The sequence below is a fragment of the Pinus tabuliformis genome, chromosome 8, assembly GCF_031772625.1.
Source record: "Pinus tabuliformis cultivar Carrire ecotype Pingquan chromosome 8, CPIR1, whole genome shotgun sequence".
Classification (NCBI taxonomy): domain Eukaryota; kingdom Viridiplantae; phylum Streptophyta; class Pinopsida; order Pinales; family Pinaceae; genus Pinus; species Pinus tabuliformis.
This window is the reverse complement of record NC_142294.1, coordinates 1,404,715,156-1,404,741,352: the sequence shown is the minus strand read 5'-3', so window position 1 is coordinate 1,404,741,352 and position 26,197 is coordinate 1,404,715,156.

Here is a 26,197-nt window from a genome sequence, read left to right as displayed (position 1 = left end):
GAGGCAGGAGGAATATTCAGGAATCAATATAGATCATGGGGGAAATGTTAGTAAACACAGGAAGAGTAGTACCGCTTTCAACAATTTTCCACCAAACAAACCCAGACGTCCAATGATAATTACATCCTGGAATATACGAGGACTTAACAACAAAGGTAAATAGAGATACCTAGCAGAAAGGATAAAAAGAGAAAGACCCCAAATCATGCTGTTACAGGAAATAAAAATAACAGGGGGGGAATGAAGGAGATCTTAACCAAAATCAAACCTACATATGAATGCATGACAATCGATGCAAAAGGCAGTGCGGGGGGAGTTGCAATTTTATGTAACCCAGTGGAAGTTACAGTTGACTACTGGATAGAAATGAAAGGGATCCTTTCTAGGAGATTCCATCTTATAGGCCATAGGAACTAGTTCTTGGTTTCAACAGTTTATGGACCTCACATACCAGTGGAAAGAGGAAGTTTCCTCCTCCAACTGCAACAGTTAAGGAACCTGCACACAGAAAAGTTGTGGCTGATAGCCAGCGACTTTAATATGACAACCTCAAAAGAGGAAAAGAAAGGGGGATTGCAAAGAGAAGAACCAGACATGGAAAGATTCAGGGACATTCAGTCAGAACTGAAAATGATAGACATACACACCATTAATGGCAAAATCACTTGGAACAACAGCAGAGGAGGAAGCAGGCAAATAGCTTCCAGTCTTGACAGGTTCCTAGCAATAGAACATTTCATAGGGAAAGACATATTCTACGAAGCGACAATCCTGCCATGTCAAGGGTCAGATCACTGGCCCATAAAATTAGAAATCGCCATGAACAATCAAAATCAGAATAGACCCTTCAGGTTCGAGGCTTTCTGGTTGCGAGATCCAACCTTCATAGAAAATATGGAACAATGGTGGAAGAGCAATGAGATTGAAATAAAAGGACGAAACAAAATGCATACCCTACAACTAAGATTAAAGGATCTCAAAGGCAAAATAAAGAAGTGGAATAGAGAGGAATTTGGACATATCCAAAAAGACCAAGAAAAGCTTCAGACAGAAATGAGAAGAATACAACAGAAAATTATAGCAAATGGGAGAACAGAGGAACTAGCAAAGGAAGAAGGAGTGATACTAAACAAGTTGGAGGAAAGAAGAAAACAAGAGGAAATCTTATGGAGACAAAAGTCAAGAATACAATGGTTGAAAGAGGGGGAGAGAAATACGAAATTCTTTCACAAGGCCACGCAACGGCACAGACAGCAAAATAAAATGTTCTCCCTAAAAGATAACCAAGGCAACAAGAACTCAACAAGAGGAGATGAAGAGTCTGCTGGTACAGCGCTTCAAAGGAATCTTGACTGAGACGCAAAGCAATAGAGAGGAAGATATAGCAAAAATAAGTCAATATATACCCAGAAGGGTGAATCGAGAACAGAACATGGCACTCCTAAGGGTGATAACTGAGAAAGAAGTAGAAGAGACAGTGAAGACGATGGCAAAGAACAAAACCCCAGGACCGGACGGATACACCTTGGAATTCTTCCAAGCCACCTAGAGCTTCATGAGTCAAGACATTGTAAATGTAGTGGAAGAATCGAGATGCACGAAAAGAATGCACCCAACTTGGAATGCAACCTTCCTTGCCCTGATTCTGAAGACGGAAAATGCTGAAGAACCTCAAGGTTTCAGACCGATAGCATTATGTAATGTGATTTACAAAATCCTAGCCACTATAATGGTGAATAGAATCAAAACTATCCTCCCAGAATTGATATCCGAGGAACAGACAGGGTTCGTGAAAGGGGGACAAATAGTGGACGGAATAATAGTGGCTCAAGAAACCATCCATTCACTGAAGAATTCAAAACACAAGGGAATGATGATCAAACTAGACCTAGCTAAAGAATATGACAGGCTAAGCTGGGAATATCTCCAGAAAATCCTAAAAGCTTATGGTTTCGACGACAGATGGATAGAATGGGTAATGTCCATGATATCCACGCCAGTCATGTCCATAATGCTAAATGAAACACCTACAAAAGACTTTAACCCGTCTAGAGGACTCAGACATGGGAATGCTCTCTCCCTATTCATGTTCATAATAGCTAGTGATGGTCTAGGAATACTAATAAAAACAAGAGTGAATAGTGGACAACTAAAAGGTCTCAGATTGTGGGGAGAAGAACTACCCCTAACACATCAACAATTTGTAGATGACATCATGATGTATGGACAAGCCAATCTCAAAGAAGCAAAGCAACTAATGGAAATCCTTGGAGAATTTACAAAAGCAACAGGTACAAAGATAAACAAAGACAAAATGGAAATCTACTTCTTCAATACTCCAATGACTTCCCAATCATTCCTAGCTAGAACCATGGGTTTTCGAACAGGGAAGTTCCCCACTAAATATCTAGGCATCCAACTAAGTGATAAGCAAAACAGAATTGCTAACTGGGGAGGCTTGATGGGAAAGATACAAAGAAGAATGGATAACTGGACTTTCAGAGCTCTGAACACCCCGAGCTGCATCATTCTCCTCAAATCGGTCCTCCAATCAATTCCAATTTATCAAATGACTAGCCAAGCTATACCAAAAACAATATGCCAAAAAATGGTGGAAATCTTCAAAAAATTCCTATGGCAAGGGACAAACAAAGCTAAAAAGTGGGCGTTGCTATCATGGAAATGGCTAAGTAAAACACTAACAAAAGGAGGATTAGGGCTGCGAGATCCTTATATCCTAAATCAGGTAATGGGGGCAAAATTGTGGTGGAGATGGATACAAGGAGGAGAAGATTTATGGAAAAAGTTGTGGGAGAAGAAATATGAGATGGCCAGATCTCCTGAAGGAAAATTGAGAAGCCAATCGGAAAAGAAAGGATCCGCAATTTGGAACCTGGCAAGATCAAACAGGGACCTGATAAGAGAACATAGTTTCTGGGAAATAAGGGAGGGAGACAAGGCAAACTTCTGGGATGAGGCATGGAAACAAAGAGGAAAACTCCATCAGCAACCTCAACTCCAAGAAATTCACCAGTTTACCACCCAAATGGAGGAAGATGCAGTCCGGAACTACTGGCTCCCTGAAAGAGAAGGATACTGGAGAAAATGGAAAACACAAGAAGATTGGCAAGAAGCACTAGAAACAGAACAATGGGCAAACTACAAAAAGGAGATGGAGACAAGGAAAATCGCGATTAAAGAAGGAACGAACATCATAAGATGGGGAAAAAGAATAAAAGGGATGTTTACGACAATAGAAGGATACTACATAAAGGCGGGCAACACTAGCAATCCTGAAACCAAAAAATGGGACAGAATTTGGAAAATGAAAACTTGGCAAAAGATAGCATTATTTACCTGGATAATGCTCCACGGGCAAGCTTTAACTTGGGACCATCTGCGAAGGAAGGGGACGCAAGGTCCATCACGTTGCGTACTCTGCCAGGAACAAGAAGAAACGATGGAACACCTGACTAACTCCTGTCGAGTCAGCAACATCCTGTGGCGACACCACCAACAGCTTTTCAAGATCAACGATAGAGATACAAGCAGTATGAAGTTAACAGTAGAAAACTGGAGGAGTAAACCGTACCAAAATGCAGTCCTTAATAGAGCCTGGAATCTCTCCATAGGGTTCAGCCTGTGGAATATATAGAAAGAAAGGAATCAGTTGATTTTTAAGGATGAAGGTAAAGCAATGAAGGATATATGGAACCAAACAGTTCAAACATAAGAGAAACCATAATCCTAGAGAAGTGGAACAATGAAGACTGGAAAGCAGACCAAACAAAGACACGAATTCTGAATTGCCTGCTGCGAAAAATAAGCTTAACAGACATGGCTGCAAGAAAATATAAGTCCAAGGAAGTAGAAGTAATGAGTACTACAGGAACCCACAGAAGGGATTCACAAAACTGAATTTTGATGGAGCGGCAAAAGGAAACCCAGGGGAGGCAGGCATTGGAGGAATATTTAGGGATGACAGAGGAAGAACGCTAAGGGTATATGCGATGGACTGTGGAAATGCATCAAACAATGAGGCAGAATTCCATGCGCTGAACAGGGGGATAGAAATAGCCGTACGAGAAGGGTATTAGAACCTCTAGATAAAAGGAGATTCGAAGCTAGTGATAGACATACTCAAACAATTACACCACGGAGCATCAGCAGAGAAGCTGAGTTGCAGCTGGCGGACTGCATGGATAATCAAAGAGATAAGCCAACAGTTGAGAAGGATAGCATACATACTACCTTCCCATGTGAGACAAAAAGGGAATGCACCAGTCGATTGCTTAGCGAACTGGGGATGTAGGAAGGGTGACCAACAACTAGACGTAACCGGGGCAGAGCTAAACCAAAAGGAGGAAATGGCACAACTGATACAACTCGTAGAACAAGACAGGAATATGAGAGATCATCTAGAGAATTCGAAGAGAAAAGACTGGAGCAGAGAGGGAAAAGTACAGAATCAGGAAAGGACAGGGGAGGAACAGGATAGGGGAAGACAGATGATTGGCAGGGTGACAGAGCAGGGCAGAGGAAGGACAAACCTCGAGGGTATGGGGGATGAGCCAGAAAGGAATGTTAGAGGAGAGGGCATGACAGAGAAATGAAAGTTGGGTAGAGGAATAAAGAAAAGTGGCAGAGTAGAGTCAGAAATACCACATCAAGAGCAGTCGGGAGAGGAAAGTAGTTAATGCAGGACAACGGTGGATAAGACATGAGGGCAGCATCCCAAGGCAAGAGGGAAGAGATGCATGTCGGGGAAAAAACAGGACATCTGGCGGTAAAGACAAGAGCCGGGAATGAAAAAGAGATAAATCTCAAGGAAAAGAGGAAAGGGGCATTATGCATGTAGACGAGAACGAGGAAAGGTGACGAGAAAGGAAGAGGAGGCAGCGAGAAGACGCAGAAGGAGGAAGAAAGACGAAGCTTGGTAAGTGGGTATGTAAGACCTTTGGCCTTAACTCCTGAAAGCTTAAAATGTTTGAGAAGTAGGTTAGGATATTGGTATGATAAGCAACCTTGGTATAGTTACATCAATTGCTATAGCAATCTCAGGGGAATGAAAGAAAACAGAACCGAAGAGATCTCGTCTGCTCTAGACAGAGAGAATGAGAGGAGAGGAAGAGAATTTAATGAGAATGAGGGCATACCTGAACAAAATTTCAACAATTCCCACCTCAGAATATGGGTCCTAGCAAGACTCATGGGAGTGAAAGGTAGAATGCCTGTAGCTCGGAGAGAAGAAAGATGGGAAAGGAAAACCCAGAGCTCCAGGGAGATGGCACTGCATCCTAGGGGGTGGGGAGAGAGAGAAGCCAGCAGAAAACCTGCTGAAAAGACAGAGAAAACTGGGTTAAGGGGAGGCCTCTTCTGCCGAAAAATAACCAAGGGTGAGGCCCCGGGAGAGAAGAGGAAAAAAAAGCAAGAGTGGAATTCCTGCGAGGGATGGGAAAAGAAACGTAACCGATACCCCATGACCCAGAGAATTAAAAAAGAGGGAGCCAAATCTAGTGTGGTAGGAAATCAGACGCCAGGAAACTCAAGAAGGAGGGAGGGGGGAAAAACCAGGGAAAAGGATATAAACCAATACAATATGGCTGACACATGCTTTGATTTTGTGATAGGTCTAGCGACAGAACAGGAAAGGCATGTGAAACAGGGCAGGGAGAACAAGTTTATAGGCTCCGACTGCCAAGCTGAAAGCATAATGGCTCATAGAAGAAGTAAGAGGACAACTAAGAAGGATGAAGGAACAAGCAACCAGGGAAAGAAAAGAGGCAGGAAGCAAGATGGAGACCAAATGAAGACGATTATTGATTCCTACATGGAAGGAAACCCGAAGGAAGTAAGGGACCAGATTAATAGCTGGGAGCGAGATCTAAGAGACAATCTTAGATACAGAGACATATCCATGGAGGAATGGGAAAGAATGGTGCAAGACCCTGGGACTACGAATGGAAGACAATCCCTGTTCAAGAAGACCCTGCACCAGTACTGGATCATGAAAAACGTAGTGGCATGGGCCATGACCCTCCACCGCGAGCACATGGAAGGAGAAGTTTTTGACAAACAGGAAGACAGAAAGGAGAAGGACCCAGTCCGAGCTGAACTTCTAAGGGAAATAGTGACCATACAGATACAAACTTACCAGAACAATCTTGCCTTGGGTAGGATCGAATAGACCCTAAAAGAGATAAAGTGGAAATTGGAACAGAGATGCGAGATGCCAGGAACCAGCACTAAGGCACCAGCTCCGATAGTATCCTTAGATGAGGAATGATCATTTGCACCAGAATGTTTTGATTTTTGAATTTTGATATTGATGAAGAAAACAAGTATGTTTATTTGGATCTTTAGAGATAGCAGTAGAGACAGTCAACATAGGAACAATGGATGGCTTGTTATGAACTTATTCAAATTTTGGACTGGATTTAAATTTGACTGGTGATCACCTTGTTTCCTTCGGGTAGGTGACTACTCGGAGCAAATAGATGTAAATTTTTTTTGAAAGTAGATAATACATACGGATTTGCCAAGTTTACAAAAAAAAAAAACAACACCAGTGATCATTAAAATATTAATAAATTATATTATATTTTATTTTTTATTTTTTATTTTTTACTTTTTGTGCCGAGAGACACTCTATAGCCTAGTGCATGAGTAGTGAGCCTAGAGATGTTGTCACTAAGGTTACATTCAAAAAATTAAAATAGAGATGTTGTCACATAACGTTACATTAAAAAAATAATATGTGTGTGTGTGTGTTATGTATATGTAAGAGATGTTGTGCGCAATGTGTTACTTTAAAAATCAATGTCAACGATTTTTAAATACTTGAATTTTCACTTTTATTTTACATCAAACTTTATATAATGAGATAAAGTAATTAAAAAATACTTTTTAATATGAGGGATAAATGTAATTTCTTCATTGAGCCAAGATCTAATGTCTATAATATGCTAGAAATGTGTAACATTTTGACTAGGACAAAATAAAATTAAAATATGGTAGAGGTGTAATTTTGATGTAATGTAAACATTGTAACTTGGTGAAAATAAAATTAAAATAACAAAAAAACCCTATAAAAATTAAATAATAAAAAAAAGACTCATGGTATTGACCCATGATTTTAAAAATCCATGGTATTGACTCGTGGAATTCCTCTGGAATATAATCAATTTAAGGGGGGATTAAACTAACCTAGATTCATGTTAGTTTGATGTTATATTTAGATGCATAACTAGAAATTGCACCAGATGTTGCAAAGGAAACGTAGTAATGCATAAATTTGAGAAGCATTGTGACATATAAAGAATCGTTGAAGATAAAAATTAGTAAACAAAATGCCTTTCAAAATAGAAGATAAAGAGAAAACACTTACATTATGCCAAGTAAACAAAATGTCTTTCAAAAGTAGAAGATAAAGAGAAAACACTTACATTATGCCAAATTGACAGATTCTATAACATTTCCAACATAGATTGCCTCTTAATCTTCAAAGATGGTCTTTCAAGTTCCAATAGCAAATATTTGATAGATTTTGAAAAAATACAGGTAGTAGATGACATCAAATAAGCTAAATAAAATAATATTAATTCATGAACAATATGATGGCTATCTTTCCAATTCTAAATTTGCATCACGACCTCACAAATTTCATACATTATCACATATTAGATGAAAATGAGCGAGACATCAACTCCCAATTATTCATAAATTTTGGTATAAATTTTGCAACTTCGATGGGAAAATCTAGTGCAATGTGGTTGAGGATGTTCAATATCTCTAACGTTTACTCAGAGAATATTATCTGTGAAATTGTAAAGAAACATTTTGAATTGTAGTCACACTTGAAATAGACTATTTTAGTATTTTTCATTGCCCCCTCATCAGTACATGTTTACATCTCGTGGTGGCCAAAATTCTAATATGTATTATAACTTTTTGTATATACATCGATTTATATTGACAATTGCAACGGACCATTGTAACAATTTACATGGTGATGAGCCCTCTACATGGTTGAAGACATCGATTATTCACACAATCCAATGAACCACCAACCACCTATAACTTGACCAACTCAAAACTACCCAAAAATAAAATAAAAATAAGGACAATAACAATGAACTACCCCTAATGCCCAGTGAAGTAATACAATGTGTAAAATGTGAATTAGAAACAACAACAACAACAATAAGAAAAACTTCAAAACTCGTATAGCACTGACAACAAGATATGCCATTGATCAACTTGGCACATAAAAATTTGTCTAAGGAAGAACACACAAATGTTGTTAAAACATGATATAGTGGACTCTAATTTACAAATCAAAAAATAATATTTCACTTTTCTTCTTTATTGTAGCCACAAATTTTAACCATAATTCAGATGACCAACACTCTTCTTTATTGAAGCCATAGATTTCAACTTCTAACCCAACTGAACTAAAAATTAACTCTAGATGTATGTCCTTGATTTAAGCGCATCAATAACTCTCCTATGGTATTTGAACTCAGAAACTACATAGCCTATTGGATTTGAAGCTCAAATTTGAATATATCCTAGCCACTGACTAGTGTCCATTAATCTGGTTTTTTTTTTTTTTCCTTTAATACATAACCTAAACCAAAGCTTTGAGAAGCATCTTGATATGTGTCAATGATTGGAGCAACAAATGCTAACAAAACATCTAGAAGTGCATCATCATTTGCCTAGACAACTAGAATCAAAGGAGGCAAATAATTTTTTGAATGAGCATTCTAGCTCTGGACAAATTGGAGAATACATTCTATGTGACTTGTCACTGATACAAAATTACATTACATGTAACAAAAAACCTGAGAAATAATACGACTTAAGACATCCACCATCTTGCAAGAATGGAAACTTATGGAACTATCTACATTAATATTGTAAGTGAAAAGGAAAAAATTTCATATTTATGTCTCACAAACAACACACTTGAAAACAAAAATAATATATTAAGTGGAGAGATTAACCATAAATGATAAATCTAACAAATAAGAAATATAACGAAATATGACAAAATAGTTCCCGAGGTTGAATTTCAAGGCTAAATTTGCATTTGTATATACATTATTAACACCATAACATTACAAACATTGTATCGGATAATGATATGAATACTCTATGTTCATTCAACTGTGTAAATAATGTTTGAGAATGCTTCATGAATGGTGATATATAGAAAATAATGCATGCATCCCAAAAAAGTATGAAAACAAGCATTCCGATTAAAGATGAATGCAATGTAACTAAAAATCCATATTTGTCTTTGAACTCGTTGGCTTGAGTTTGCTAGTGTTTGTATGTCCCAATTAATCTCAAAAGATGAGATGAAATAGTGTTTATCTTACATCTTTGACTCTTTCATGATAATGACCAACATTAACACGGATGATTTGTGGTGCCAACTTGACCGACGTTCATTAGATGATTAGGTGCGGAAACAGATGAAGCGTGTGCAAATACGTTTTCATCTGCACCCACCACATGTTCATTATCTAGAACGGAGAAGCTTCTCCTGGAAAGCGTGTTGGCATTGAAAGGACTTGTTCCCATCATCAAAGGGCTACTTGAAATTTTCCAAAGAGAATGGACTGTTGTTGTGGCTAATTTCTGATACTCTTGTCTGGGGAGATGAGGTTGAACTCTCTTTCTGGTCAACATACACCATGAACGATTTCATTGCCCTCTTCAATGACTTCCCTATTGATGGATCACCCACCTCACTATTATTGTTATCCTTAACATTAGGCTCCCTCATATAATTATGGAGAAGCATGGAAAATAATATATTCAGAGCTACAAATGACACCAATCCAGTGATAAGATAGAGACCCCAGAAACTGCCCATGCTCAACCTATTGGAACCTACTTTTTCTCCCGAATATGTGCAGGTTGTGTTATTTAACCATTTGTTTTTAATCTGTTGCATTTGTTTGTCCTCTGAAAGAGACTGAACAATCTTGGAAATATCAGAGATGAGGGGATCGCCCTTGGGAAATACCTATGCAAAAGTGTTGATTCGTGAGAGACTAACCATATATGGAAGAATTCATTTATACATAGGAATTCAGACAAATTATTGAATATCTAATGCAACTTACAAAGCCAAAACCCTGAGTCCTGTAAATAGGTCCAACCATTGCATAGTTGCATTGTGAAGCTAGAAAAATGCAGATATAAGGAATCTCATTGAAAATGGCAGCAATTGTGCCTTTTGAGAGAGCCTCTCCAACTTCCTCTACCGTTGAAAATGTTTTAAGATTTTCATTGGCTATGTGCAACTTCTCTTGTAGGTATTCACCTACAAAAGTGCCTTCCTGATACCCTATTAGTGCTCCACTGATGCAGAGAGATTCAACATCTTTAGTAGCAGGATTCAACTTTTGTACTGTAAGAATAGATGTCAAACTAGCCATATAGCTGGATGTTAGAATCATAACTACGAATAGCCATATAGATTGATTGAGACAAACTGCTCACTAACTTCACCCCTGCAATACAGTTTATAAACAGGGACAAAAAACTTCATCTAAAGCCATCTAAATAGTGACGTTGTGATTTTATATATTTCAAACCAGAGAACAAAACAAAGCAAATCAAAGGGAAGGGGAATCACTTACTGTGAGAGAAAACCAACGTCGAGAAAGAAAACCTGGAACAGCAGGGCGAACATAAAAGAGGAAAAGTCAACTTACTGGAGACTAACGCCACAAACATAAATAAAACTATGCGCAAATGATGAATTGAGTATTAAGAGTAAATTATTGTGGGTAGAATACCAGAGTAGAGTCACCACTTGGTCTCTAGGTTTTCCTCTAAACTCAGGATTTACCCTATGCTCGAATAGCCATATTACGCATCCTGTGAATATGAAAAATGCCCCTATTGTGCACCACATGCCTGTTGTAAAAGGCAGTAGGAAGGCCCAAGCGTTATTTGCTTCGTCTGCCTTGACATGAACTACCATCACTAGACGAATGGTTGCGTGAAATCGACATAGTTACTTCGGTTAGCTAAAATTGTGATATCGCCCACAACTGCATCAAATTTCTGTCAACCAATCTTGAAATCAATATCGACATGAGTTGAATTCTTGGTAATCAGAAGAATTTGAAATCTAATAATTCAACGGGCTATAGAAGGTACCTTGAGATGAACTTGATAGACAAGGTCATCATAGTAGTGTGTATGGTTGTACTCCCAGTAGGGAATGAGATCATAAGGCAGTGCATAATCCAGTCTATTCACAACCGCCTCAAATACGTCTATACAGAAACCAATCACGTTGCTTCGAGTACGGTTACTATCAAATGCAACTGTGACAAATTCAGTGAACCCGTGTTTTATGGGAACTCCAATTTAAAATACAATTTACTCTAAAACTTGAGTTGTGCCCAGCGCAAACTTTACATGAATGAGATTGAATTTGTCTAAGCGCAGATGATCAATTCCACTCCACTAGCGTACCATGGTTAAGGAAACACCTGGAAGTAGTGTCGAGCAAGGGTGAGGTCGACCTGTTGCATCGTGAGTCTTATAATTTGTAACTAACTTAATATCGTTCGAATTAATCGAATGGCTCAAACTATTTTAATTATCTAACACCTAAATCAGGACACACCTTGCATGCTTATTAAAGGCTTTACAACTCTCAATGCCTTACTATTTTATTCTTAAATAAAACCCTTTGATCCATAGATTTGAATCCAGTAGTTGTTCAAATGGAATTAGTTAAATACATTTTAATATTAGAACACTCCATTATGTTCTACAATCTGTACTACATCTTTATTACCATGTACTATTCTTATTTTTCACTAGCTTAATATTCAATGTATATGTGCTTGTGAATATTATTTGACAGGAGGGATTCACATTCAGAAGGGTTAGAATCCGCTCAACTCACGAATGACGTCAACATTAGGGTTGTTCGCCTTTTGATTGTTGAACATCCAGTGGACTTGTCAATAAATACTAATTAAAATTGTTCCTGTGTAGCAAGCATGCCAAGTTTTCTAACATACTCCCCACAGGAATTCGTTGATCTGTGCTAAGTTTAGCATTGTTTCCATGAATACCTCCTCTAATATGCTGCTCTTTTGAATTGTGTTTTCGCTAACCTCTGACATGTAGATACTTTCCTTGCCGAATATTTGCCCAAACTCTCATGCAAATATTGAGCAAGAAATTTGCTTATCTGTGCTAAGTTTAGCATTGTTTCCATGAATACCTCCTTTAATATGCTTCTTTTTTGAATTGTGTTTTCGCTGACGTCTAACATGCAGATACTTTCGTTGCTGAATATTTGAATATTTGCCCAGATTCTCATGCAAATATTGAGCAAGAAAAAAGTTCCTTTAATATGCTTTGTTTTTTAATTGTGATTTTCGCTGACCTATAACATGCAGATACTTTCCTTGCTGAATATTTGCCCAAATTCTCATGCAAATATTGAGCAAGAAAAAAGTTCCAAGAATATCCTCATGCCCGAAGATGAGGTCGAACCTCCGCTTTACTGGGTAGAATCAACACAGAAAATTTAGCATGCTTGCCAACTATATCTAAAGAGGTTGAATTAGTATACAAACTCTAAAGCATTAACATAGGTAGGTTCAACTTGGTTTTTCCTTATAAGCCTAAACCGTTACTAAGGATCTTGTACCTCCATATCCTTGTAGGCCTAAACCGTTCTTAAAGCAAAACCCCACGATCTACTTTGACCAGAAATCAATTAAAGTAATTTATTTGGAAACTCTAGCCTATTCAACAACCCCAAAAGATGCAGGATTGAATGTTTCCCTACAGAAATGCAGAACCCACTGTTCAACTCATGGAGAGAAATCGTTGTACCCTCGCCCTACTCCTTAACCCTTTCTCTCTTGTGACCCGTTCCAACAATAACAAGACACAGTCTTGACGAAATGTGTTCTATCTATTTTTGTTATTATTTATTTGTCTTAAATGTATTTACAAAATCCGAATACCAACGCAAGTGGAACAATTTTGGAGCCCTAAAACGATCCAACTGGTAAAAACTCGAGCTCTGCCCGTATGGACGCCGGAGGGGGCCCTCGTCCTCCCCTCCCTCCTGAGATCGATGCCTTCAAACGTTTGGTAGCCTCCTGCGGCAAGAGGAAAGCAAACCCGAATCAGCAGAAGTTTGTAAAGAAAGTTGAATCCATCCCCTCTGTTGAACTGCCTGTGGAACGCCTGTGCCGGACTACGCTGAACCTAGCAGAACACGGGCTCATTGGTCAATTTATGGGTCTCTGGCCCTCTCCCAAAGCTATTGATGGATGGGTCCAGTGAAACTGGAGGCCCCTTGTCTCTGAAGGAATCTGAAATCATCTGGTAGGCAGAGGCTATTACGTTTTTGTCTTCGATTCAGCAGAAGATCAAGACCTTATTTTCCGAAATGGTCCATATTTCATGGGCCCCCAAGGGCTCTATCTGAATAAATGGACGCCGAACTTTGATCCTTCCCAGGATATTCCTTCAACCGTTCCTATCTGGGTAAGGTTACCCCACCTCCCTCTTCATTGCTGGAACCCAGAATCTATGGAAACCATCGGGAACAAACTAGGAAAATACATTGATAGGGTTGAAAGGAGAGAACAATATTCATGTGCCTGAATATGTGTTGAAGTCGACTTGGAGATAGGGTTGCCCAAGGCAATCAAGCTAACCGTAGCTGGCTGGTCTCACATACAGGAACTTGATTATGAACAGCTCCCCTTCAAGTGCCGACACTGTCATGGCTATGGCCATTTTGCTCGAAACTGCAAGAAGAAAACTGAGGAAGAACCTGAAAAAGAGAAGGGTGAACAGTGGACACAAGCCTGAAAAGCAGGCACATCCAAGTAAACCAACAGAGTGAAAGGGAAAGGAGGGAATGTAGAGACCGGAAGACCCTCTTCTGGGAAGAGACTACCTGAAGTTCAAGCCACAACAAATGCCACCACTTCAACAAATCCTTTTGTTGTTCTAAACCCTCTAGAAGATCAAAACCAACCAGAACTTGAAGAGGGAGAGGTGCAACAGTATATTGAGCAGATAGAAGACGCAGAAATAAACTCAGTATCTCAGGAACAAACTGGAGTATCCAACTCATAAATCCCTTGTGTAGATGCAAACCTACAGGAAACCCATGGCTCTCCAGCAGGCATTTCCCCACTCTCTTATGCAAAAATGATCAAAAATAAAAAAACTGATAGATAGCCCTGGTTCTTTTGAAGAAGACTCTTTTGAGCGATCCACCAAAAAGGCAGGAAGGAAGTCTCGTAAGGAGATCAGAGAAGAAGAGGCGGAGAGATTAAAGATGCAGGGTAGAAAATCCACAATCGAAATGTCATTAGGCAGAAACACAAGGGCTCCACCTACAAAGGGAGGGCCTACTCCTTCCTTCCCTCGTAAATAATGCAGATTGTCTCTTGGAATTGTAGGGGTTTGGGGAACCCATTGAAAGCTGAAGCAGTAAAAGATCTATCAAGAATGGAACCCTCAGATATCCTCTTGCTCCAAGAGACAAAGATAGAAGAGGATGCTCTTTTATCCTTAAGTCGAATCAATTGGAATAAGAACTCAGGAAAAATGGTCAGCGCCCGAGGTACTTCAGGGGGCCTTGCAACCTTATGGTCAGAGGATATATTTTAGCTGAAAAGCTCCTTCGCAACCCAACACTGGATATACACAGAACTTCAACATCTTCCAAGTAAGATCTCTTTGGCTCTCTTCAATCTTTATGTCCCTGTTAATTTCCTGGAAAAGAAGGATTGCTGGAACTCTCTCTCAGACTTCCTAGAAATCTACACTCCCCCAAACATCATACTAACTGTGGATCTTAACATTACTTTAAACCGAAAGAGAAAAAAGGTGGAGTTTGGGGTAAAGATCCCTTCCATGTCTCGGTGGAGTCTCTGATTCTTTCTTGGGACCTCCTTGACCCCAAACCTAAGAAAGGTCATTATACATAAACCAACAATAGAGTTGGTAAAGCCAACATTACTGCTCGTCTTGACTAGTTTCTAGTCCAAGTTCTTTGATGGAGGGGAAGCATTTAATCTCTTCAAAAATTTTGCCCAAGATAATATCTGACCATAACCCCATTTCGCTGCTGCTAGAAAAAGAGGAAGACTTAGGCCCTATTCCCTTTAGATTCAATCCTCTTTGGGTAGCGAGAGAGGGCTTTATGGACATAGTGGCTCAAGCTTGGTCACAACCAGTTGAAGGATCCCCCAGCTTTGTGTGGGAGCAGAAACTTAAGCACACTAAGTACGCCTTAAAAACCTGGGAAAAAAAAACCCTCTCCACTCCAACGAGCAATAGACAAAAGACTGTGTAGGCTTTAGCCAAGATTCAGCTAGGCATGGAAGAAACTGAAACCACCAAAGCTCAGCTGCTCATCGAACAAAACACCCAGTTCAACTCTTTTCTCTCCTTTCGCCAGGAAGAGGAGTACTGGTGCCTCAAGTCTCGCAGCCTTTGGCTGCAAGCTAGAGATAGAAACACATCATTCTTTCACAGACAATGCAGAGCTCGTCTCTCTCAGAATCACATCTCGGAAATATCCACCAGGGAGGGGGAAGTCATCAAAGGACAACCTCTTTTAAAACAGGCCGCCACATCTCATTATCAGCAACTATTTCAAGAGGATGGATCTTCTGATGACGATCTAGCTGCTGAATTTTAGTCAAACATCCCTTCACTTGTCACTAAAGATATAAATGTTGGGTTATTGAAGCTTTTTACTGAAAAAGAGATAGTGGAAGTCACATGGTTAATGGAGTCGGATAAAGCCCCTGGGTTGGATGGCTTCACCATCCATTTTTACAGAGCTTGTTGGAATGTAATAAAACTTGATCTCCTCTGAATGATAAAAGCCTTCCAAAAGAAAGCCAAAGTGGGAGGGTGCACCAACTCCACCTTCCTTGCTTTAATCCCAAAAGAAGCTAACCCAGAGACTTTCGATAGGTTCCAGCCTATCTCACTCTACAATGCCTCATACAAGATTCTCGCTAAACTCTTAGCCAATAGAATCAAGCCTCTGTTAGGGAACCTAATCTCCCCTCTTTAGGGCGGTTTTGTCAAAGGAAGGCACCTCATAGACAATGTGATCCAAGTGAAAGAAGCCCTCCACTCTAGCCATATTCGGAAGGAAAAAGGCATGCTAATCAAGTTGGATATGTCAAATGCTTTTGACCGGGTTAAGCTCTCATTCCTCTATAAAATTGTTCTCTCTTTTGGTTTTAGTGTGGAGTTTGTCAACTTGATAAAAGCCTGCACATATAGACCTTGGATAGCGCCCCTGGTCAATGGCAGACCAGCTGATTTCTTCCAAGCTACAAGAGGGCTCTGCCAAGGGTGCCCATTGTCACCCTTCCTTTATATCCTGTTGGCAGAATCCCTAAGCAGAAAGCTAACAGTTGAAAGGGAAGTAGGCTCTATCCCAGGCATTAAGGCAGCAAGAGGTGTGGACCCTATAAATCATGCCCTCTTTGCGGATGACTCTCTCCTCTTGGGAGGGGCCTTGATTAAGATAGCAAGGGCTTTCAATGAAATTATTCAAAACTTCTGCTTAATTATAGGAGCCTTGATCAACAAAAGAAAAAGTGTTGTCTACGGTTGGAATGTAGATCATCCAACTATCCATCGAATCACTCACTCCTTGGGATTCCCTGGGTATGACAAATAGGAAAATATCAAATACCTAGGCCTTCCCTTAACCTTGGGACCAAGCCCTCCCTCCCTCTAGATTGAAGTAATTAGCAAGATAAAAGCAAAAATAGCATATTGGGGAGGCCAATGGCTAACAAAGGCTAAGAAGCTAGTTTTGATAAAGGCAGTCCTCTCCGCCCTCCCCATCTTCCAGTCTTCCCTCCTGCTAGTGCCCAAGTCTATCACGAAACAGATCTCCAAGCTCCTTCGGGATTTTCTATGGAACAGGGGTAAGGGCAATCAGAGCAAGTTACATCTGGTAAGATGGGATATCCTTAAAAGACCACTCCAAGAAGGTGGGTTACAGATTCAGGATCCAGGCCTGGCAAATTTGGCTCTTGGTGGAAAAATCATATGGCAGCTGTATGCAGACAAAAAACACCCTGTCAGCAAGATCCTCTGGATGAAATACCTAAAGGGAGGCTCCTTGAGAAACCTTACAACAACATCTACTCCAACAGGAACAACAATTTGGAATTTAAGCAGAAGATGCATCGATCACTTATAGCAGCATTTATACAGAATCCCAGGCAATGGTCAAAGAACCTTACTATGGGAGGATACTATTCAAGGGAATCCCCCTTTGGCCTCCCTAAATTCCTGCAACGAGTTAAAGATCTGGCTAGTGAACAAAGGTCTTCTCCGCCTTATAGACATTTGCTCTTGGGACAACAAAGGAAATTGGGCAGGATGGACTTTTCCAGGGGTCCCAGAACCTCTTCACGCTCAAAAAAACTTGTTGTATACAGCTCTCTCTGGCCTTGCCCCTATCCACCACTCATCCAAGGACAAATGGGGGCGGGTAAGAATAGGAATTTACATAGCAGCTCAAGGTTTCTCCTCTTTACAATCTTCTCATGCCCCTTCACTGACACTGAAGCTTTGGAAATCAGTTTGGTCCCCCTTTAGCCTGCCAAAGGTGAATTTCTTCACATGGTTACTCATGCATAGAAAGGCACTAACAGGAAAAAATTTGAACAAAATAGGGTTCAACGGCCCCTTTAGATGCTTCTTATGCAACTCTGCAGCTGAAACCTATGATCACTTACTGGTTGACTACGATTTCACACAAGCAGTATGGAATTTGGTCCTTCGTGGTCTTAGTGCTCCCCCCCCCCCAAGACATTTTTCGTTTCTCTTTACATCTCCTGGTCAGATCAAAATCCTGAGAAAAAAGCCAAAAACACAGTTTGGAACAACACCTGGCAAGCTATTCCAAAATGCCTTTGGTGGAAAGTGTGGTTGGCTAGAAACGACTGTGTTTTCAACAATAGGCTGCCGAATTCAATGGTAGTGGCGGCGGCCAAAGTGAAAGCCCTCTTGCTGGAAATTGCAGGTAAATAAGCTCCCAACTCCTCTTTACCTTCAGAAGCTTCTGCGTGGCTCGAATCTTATGTGACAAGAGAGAGGAATGATTCAGTCAGCAAACCGTTGAATGCGCCTTCTTGGCGCTTGCGATTCCCTGGAGGTGACTTTCACACGTGGTAACAGGGGACCTCAAAAGCCACGATCTTCTTTGATGGAGTGTCCAAGGGGAACCTAGGAGCTGCAGGTGTAGGGGGTTTGATTCTTTCCCCAGATAGATCGAGTGAAACTAACTCCAGTTGGAGTCTAGGCACTAGCTTGAACAATCAAGCAGAGAGTTACAGTCTCTTAAAAGCTTGTCAGATTGCAAAGGATTTAGGTTACAAAATAATTCAAATTTTCGAAGAATCAGAGCTTATGATTAAACTTTTAAACTCTGGAGATCATTTTTGTAACCCTGCATTAAACAAAACCCTGCAGCGAATTCGAAACACTTCGAAATAATTTGACAGAGTTGACTCTTACCACATTTTGCAGGATTTAAACAAGCAAGCAGACTCTCTGGCAAATAAAGGCTGCCAAATGCCTCAAGGAAACCTTAGCCTCAATGGAGGACCCTGCTCACTTCACCCTCTGCCTTAACCAAGCTACAACAGGTAGATCTGCATTCATTGAGCTCAACCCTCAGATTGAGTGTTGTACTTAGAATTTAGAAATAAAACCTAGACACGGAGGAGTTCTTCACTTCAAAGCTCTCTGGAGAGATGTTAAGCTTCCAGCCATCTGCGCTGCGCAAACCTCCAGCCATCAACCTCTCTCCCCCTCTAGCGACCACCTCCACCTCTTTCCCTCCCCCCCATCAGCGCCTCTTCTCCCTATCAGTCACACTCAGGAATGCCAAGCAGCAAGCAGAAGGAACATCACAACAACAAAAGGAACAACAAGCAGAAGGGACAACACAACAACAGAAGGAACAACAAGCAGAAGGAACAACACAATAACAGAAGGAACAACCACAACCAACAAAAGGAACAACAAGTACAAGGAACAACACAACAACAAAAGAAACATCAAGCAGAAGGAATAGCACAACAACAGAAGGAACAACAAGCAAAAGGAACAACAAGTAGAAGGAATAGCACAACAACAGAAGGAACAACAAGCTGAGGGAACAACACAACAACAAAAGGAACAACAAGCAAAAGGAACAACCTCAACCAACAGAAGGAACAACAAGCAGCCCAAGGGGAAAAAGAAGGAAGCAAACCAAATGGACTCCAAGACAAGAAAAATTAGCCTTCCTAGGAGTAGTTAGCCTACAAACTATGAAAAAATACCAGAGAACCAAGGTTATGTAAATTTGGTTTACTAGTAGGACAATATGTTAGACAGTATTCAAGAATAGCTATAGAAACCTATGAATTTTTGAATATAAGCACACGAGAAGGGACTGCATCCCTAGCACATTCTCACGGCTTAGTTTCCACTTATGCTACAGTTGATTGTAGTAGGAGCTTGCTCCATCTCAACGTTTGGTAATATATCCACTATCCGATCTTGTTAAAAAAAACAATAACAAGACACATCCAAGTCAATCTGAATATTAATACCTCAAGGTCCCTTTTAACACCTAAAATGTGCTTTCCCTCTATGCTTAAAGTACTTTGCGATACTTTTACCGGAAAACAAATAAAGTAATTTATTTGGAAATTTGAGCTTCTGTCGACAGTCCCAAAAGATGCAGATTTAGTGTTTCCCTACAGAGATACAGGGCCCACTGTAATCCACAAATGGAGAGAAATCATTGTGTTTGGTCTCTCTACTCCATTAACCGTTTCTCTCTTGTGAGTAGTTCCAAAAATGCAACAATACACATCATATAATGTCATTGACACAGGGAATAACATAACAGAGATCCCAAATCATAGAGAAACACTTCAAATTGTATCCTTTGATTGGGTTGTGGTCTAACCATAGAACATAGAGGGTGCTTTTACACACCTAGCTTAGGATCAATTCTCAGCCTTCTTGTGTTTACCCTTTCTATCTTTTAACTGATAACGCCCAAAGTGCCACAGGGATGTTGCTTCCCTCAAAAGGGGCTGTCTGGATACCCTATTTTTTTTATTATAATAACGATACAATATTCATTATTGTGTTTTGGTCCATGATATCAAGATTGTATTAAATTTCTTTTAACTGATAACGCCTGAAGCGCCACAGGAACGTTGCTTCCCTCAAAAGGGGTTTTCTGGATACCCCATTTTTTTATAATGACAATACAATATTCATTGTTGTGTTTTGGTCCATGAGATCAAAGCTTGTATTAAAAATATAACGTTATTAGATTTATCTGGTTGGCTAATCTTCCTAATACATTCTTTGAATGACTGCATCTTCAAGATCTATCATTGCAATACTGCGTTAATTTGTCCACTCCAAGTGATATTTTAGGACAAATATCCACACTTGAGTATGTCAACCTCAAAGGTTGTGCTAAATTGGTACACTTTCCGGAGGGAATGACATAACAAAGGTCTTTAGTGTAGTTGAACCAAGAATTTTACTTAGAATTAAAGACATTGACAGATCTTTCAAATCTTGAACATCTTAAATATCTTAACATAAATGGGTGCATGAAACTGGAAACCGTGAATCTTGAAGGCCTGAGATCATTGGAAAAACTAAGCATGGAATTTTGCTTAGAATTAAAGACATTGACATATCTTTCAAATCTTAAACATCATAAATATCTCAACATAAATGCATGTGTCAAACTGGAAACTGTGAATGTGGAAGGCCTGAGATCATTGGAAAAACTAAGCATGGAATTTAGAATTAAAGACATTCACATATATTTCAAACCTTGAACATATTAAATATCCTAACATAAATGGGTGCATCAAATTGGAAACCTTGAATCTTGCAGGCCTGAGATGATTGGAAAAACTATGCATGGAATTTTGATTAGGATTAAATACATCGACTGATGTTTCAAATCTTGAACATCGTAAATATATCAACATAAATGGATGCGTCAAAATGGAAACCCTGCATCCTAAAAGGTTAAGATCATTAGAAAAACTAAGGATGTAATTTTACTTGGAATTAAAGACATTGACAAATATTTCAAATCCTAAGCATCTTAAATGCGTGCATCAAACTGGAAACAATAAATCTTGAACATCTTAAATATCTTAAAGGTCACGCAGAAAAACACGTTCGTCGTTCTGCAAGCCCAGACCATGGATGGAGGCTCGGCTCCAACGACTTCCAAATACCTGCAGGATCGTTCTCCATCTTCTCCCTATTGACTTTGATCACATGGCTGCCATTTTACGAGAGGGTAGTGGTGCCCATCATCCGACGCATGACAAGAGATAACAAGGGGATCACCATGCTTCAGAGAATGGGGATCAGATTCGCCTTTTTAAGCATTATCTATGCTCGTGGCCAGTTTAGTCAAAGTGAAGAGAGGGAACAATACCATAACCCATGGCCTGGAAGAGTAGGCATCAACCATCATCCCCATCTTTGCGATGTGGCTTCTTCCCTAGTTTTGCATCGCCGGTCTGGCAGAAGCGTTCCACACGATAGTACTAATCAAGTAAATCAAGGGCATAGTAATGTACACATAACTTTAGAGAGGAGTTATTTTTAGAGGGGAATGCCTTACGACGTAATTAGTTGTAGAAAATGATGGAGTTTCCATGTAGCCTATAAAGGTTAAACTTTCCTATAAAGGTATAACTTTTTTATGGATATGTTGGCACTGGGTATTTGTCTGCAGAGGTGGGGAAATATTAGGAAAAATGTAATTATTACATTTTATATAATATTTTTTCCTACCTCCATCCACTTTTTACTAAGTTATATTGGATAAAATATAATACTATAATATTACATTTTACCCAATATTTCCCCTCAATGGGTCCACTTATTGTAATTTTTCTTTATATTTGTAATTTAAAAGTAAACAATCTCAACTATAAAATTAGTAGGAGTGAAGGGTAGTTATAAATATTGGGTAACATATAATATTGTAATATTATATTTTATGTAATATTTCCCTTAAAAATTAGCCCCGAGAGTCGAGCTAGTATAGGGCACATGCATAGATGTAATGTAAGTAAACATTTGTAATGTTGGTTCAATTGTAATCAATATATTTGTAATAATTAATATAGATGTGTTCCATCTATAAATTTAATTAATAAGCGAATAAAAACTTAATATTTACAATATGACAAGATTTTTAATCATGAATATTTACCATCGATATTAGTAACTTCTAGGTAGTTTTTTTTACAATACCATGGGCCAATACCCACAATGGAAGAAAATTATAATACCATGGGCCATCTAGACTATTGATTATTATGTTATGGATCTAGGATTCTAATTATTCTGTTACAATACCATGAGCCAATACCATGGCTTATCAATACCACGTGCCCAAAAACCATAACTTATTTCAAAATCAAAATATTTTACAAATATTTTATTTTAATTTAATTTTATACTATTTTTTAATTAAATCTAAGAGAAAAATGTTATAATTACTTTTGAGGTATATCTAAACCCTCCATCCTCACAACTACTAACAATACTCCCATAGAGATTAAATGGAGGTTTTAATAAATTAAAAAATGAGAATACTTTTATATATACATATGTGAAATTTATATAATATAAATAATATTGTAAAGAACGATGCATGATTTTTTAAGTTTTTTATTATTGTATTTTCTTTAACATGATTGATCCAAAATATAGGTTTAATAATTTACAACTAATTATGTTTTGTTTTTTTTTTTTTAATACTTTCTTAAATACAATACAATGGGATCATATTTAAGAAAGAGAGTGAGATGGAAGGGGGAATAGAGTGGGGGAGAGAGACATAGAGGTGGGAAAGACATTTAGAGAGACAAAGGAAGAGAGAGAGGAGGGTGAGAGAGGGAGGGAGATAGATAGATTTGAAGGGGAAAGGTGAGGGAGTGAAGAACAAAGACATTGAGAGATATAGGTGGAGAGAGAGAGGGAGTGATAAGGGAGAGATGAAGATTGAATGAGGGAGAGAGGAGACGAGGAAGAGAGAGAAAAGGAGAGGATACAGATAGGGAAATAAGGGGAAGAGAGAGACAAGGAGACATAGATATGGAGGGGAGGAGAGGGAGGGAGATAGTGAAAAAGTTGGAGGGTGGAGAGTGAGTGTGTGTATGATGGGGGGAGAGACGGAGGGAAGTGGGAGAGAAGGGGAGAGAGAGAGGACTTGAGGGAGAGGAGAGAGAGGGGGGGAGAGAGATATGGAGTTGGAAGGGGAAGAAAGACATAGAGAGAGAAAGGTGGAGAAGGAGTGGCAAGGGAGAGATGGAGAGAGAGAAGGCGAAGAGAGAGAGGGAGAGGAAGAGGGAGGGAGAGAGAGATCGATAGATATGGAGAGAGAGAGTGTATGTTTTGGGGGTGAGAAGGAGAGATAAGGGGAGATAGAGATATTGATGGGGCCAGGGAGAGGGTAGAAGTGAGAGGCAAAGAGAGGGAGGGAGGAAGAGAGATAGATGGGTGATATATATATATATATATATATAGTGAGAGAGGGAGAGAGAGAGAGAGATACGGGGAGAGAGAGAGTGTGTGTGTGACATGTTTAACGGGCTGAGATAGAGAGACAAATAAGGAGAGATGGAGGGAGGTATAGATATAGATGGAAGGGGGAGAGAGGGAAGAAGAGAAAGATAAAGAAAGAGAGGGAGAGGCAGATAAAGAGAGACGGGGGAGAGAGGCAGGGGAAGAGAGAGAAGGAGAGGGGCAGGGAGATAGACACATAATGGAAGGTGGAGAGAGGGGGAATAAAAAAGAGACACACAGAGATAAATGCAGACATAGAAGTTAGATCTAGAAAGTCATGAATATTTTGGATTTTCAATAAAATAGATGTATTGATTTCAATGTAGTTGTTGATTTCTAATAATATTTTATCACATGCATTATATGCATTGATTTAAGTGTAGATGTCGACTTATAATCCTATTTAATATCTTACACTAGATGCATTGATTTCAATGTCGATGTTGATTTCTACTCCCATTTGATTGCTTGCACATGATGCATTGGTTTCAGTGTACATTTTGATTTCTAATCCTATTTGATCGCTTGCACTAGATGCATTGATTTTAATGTAGATGTCGATTTCTAATCCTATTTAATACCTTACACTAGATGCATTGATTCTAGCGTAGATGTTGATTTCTTCCCATATTTGATTGTTTGCATTAGATGCATTGGTTTAAGTGTAGATATTGATTTCTAATCCTATTAGATTGCTTGCACTAGATGCATTGATTTCAGTATAGATGTTGATTTCTAATCCTATTTGATTGTTTGCAATAGATGCATTGATTTTAGTGTAGATGTTGATTTCTGATTTGATTCCAACTACTCTTTTCATATGATCGATATGAGAAAATGGAAAAACTAATAGGTGTGACAATAGGAACAATAGAAGAAAATAGTTTTAGATTGATTGCAATGAATATTTTTTCTAATTGACTATATTCGTATTATTCACATTTTCTATCAATCAAAATTTTTACATTGACACTCTGCACTCAAAATTTGTATTTCATCATTTTTCATCATTCAAGTTACTAACAATCTCTCTCATCTCAACAAACTTAGGTAACTAAGCAAATTTTAAATTAAATTGACCAAATTAATCTTAGACATGTTTAGCATATTTAAAATGATCAACATAATTAGATGTTCAACAAATTTTGTATGACCGCATACGAGTGAAACCAACCTAGATCCATCTTAACACCAGATTTATCAAGTGCCGAGAGGGATCAAATCTCTTGAGGTGCAAACATTTCCCCAAGTTTTGCACTTAAAAAATAGGTTTGTACTTCGAGTAATTTGATCCCTCTCGGCGCTTGATAGATCCGGTTTTAAGATGGATCTAGGCTGGTTATACATTATATATGTATTATATTGAGGCTTTGGGAGATGTTGTGTGTAACATTACATTTAAAAATATTAAAATACTATTTATATTAAAAATTAAAAAAAAAATAATAACAAAAAAAATCAATGTCCTATAAATAAAATATTTAAATTTCCACCTTAGTTTTATATCAACTTTATATAAAATGACAAAATAATTGGATATATATATATATATATATATATATATATATATATATATAATTCATTTATTTAATATGGAGCTAACAAATAACATGTAAAAATAATATTATTGATATTAAAGAATTACTCTTGACAAGAGGGGGTTGAGTGGAGAAATGAGCTTTGCTAGGGTTTCGAGAAAATCTTGAAGCATCTGACAACACTAGATCTGCATACTCTGCAACCATCATTTTTCATATTGGAAGGCTCTGACAGGGGGAAATGAGCGCCCCTGCTGAGGGGGGAGAGATCCCCTCCTATCAAAGTGTGGTAGCAGGTGAAACCAGTGGAAAAATAGGAATGTTGCATGGCCATGGAGCCGACCCTAATGAGGGACCTGTAATGGGAGCCCAATGGCAAGCATGAATCCGCAGGCAATGCCTCCCATGCACAACCAAGAAACCCAGATTCATGATACCCTCTAACAAACTGGAGAACTACTGCAAGTACATGAAGGATCATGCCCTGATTTGTAAATTTATTGGGATCTGGCCATCAAAAAAGGATTTGATCAAGTGGATCTAGCTAAAATGGCAACCCAAAGGCCATATAGATCTGAAGCTTGGAGCTCGAGGGTTTTTTACAGTAATATTCACTAGCCTGGAGGACAAGGAGAGGGTTTTTTAAAATGGACCATACTTTTACTACAATGCATGGTTTTTTATGAGATACTGGGAGGAATGTTATAATTTGGATTGGGAACAGTTTATGGCCGCCCCCATCTGGGTTCGCCTCTTCGCTCTACCGGTAGATTTCTGGGATCCAAAAATTCTAGAAGGGATAGGCAACTCCATTGGAAGATTCATGAAAGTAGTTGAATCAACCCGTCAGGGGATATACACTTTACATGCCCGCATCTATGTTTATATGAATACCACTTAACCCCTCCATTGGTTTGTAGAACTTGAATACCAAGACGAGATCTGGCAGTAGCTGCTGTATTACGAGCACA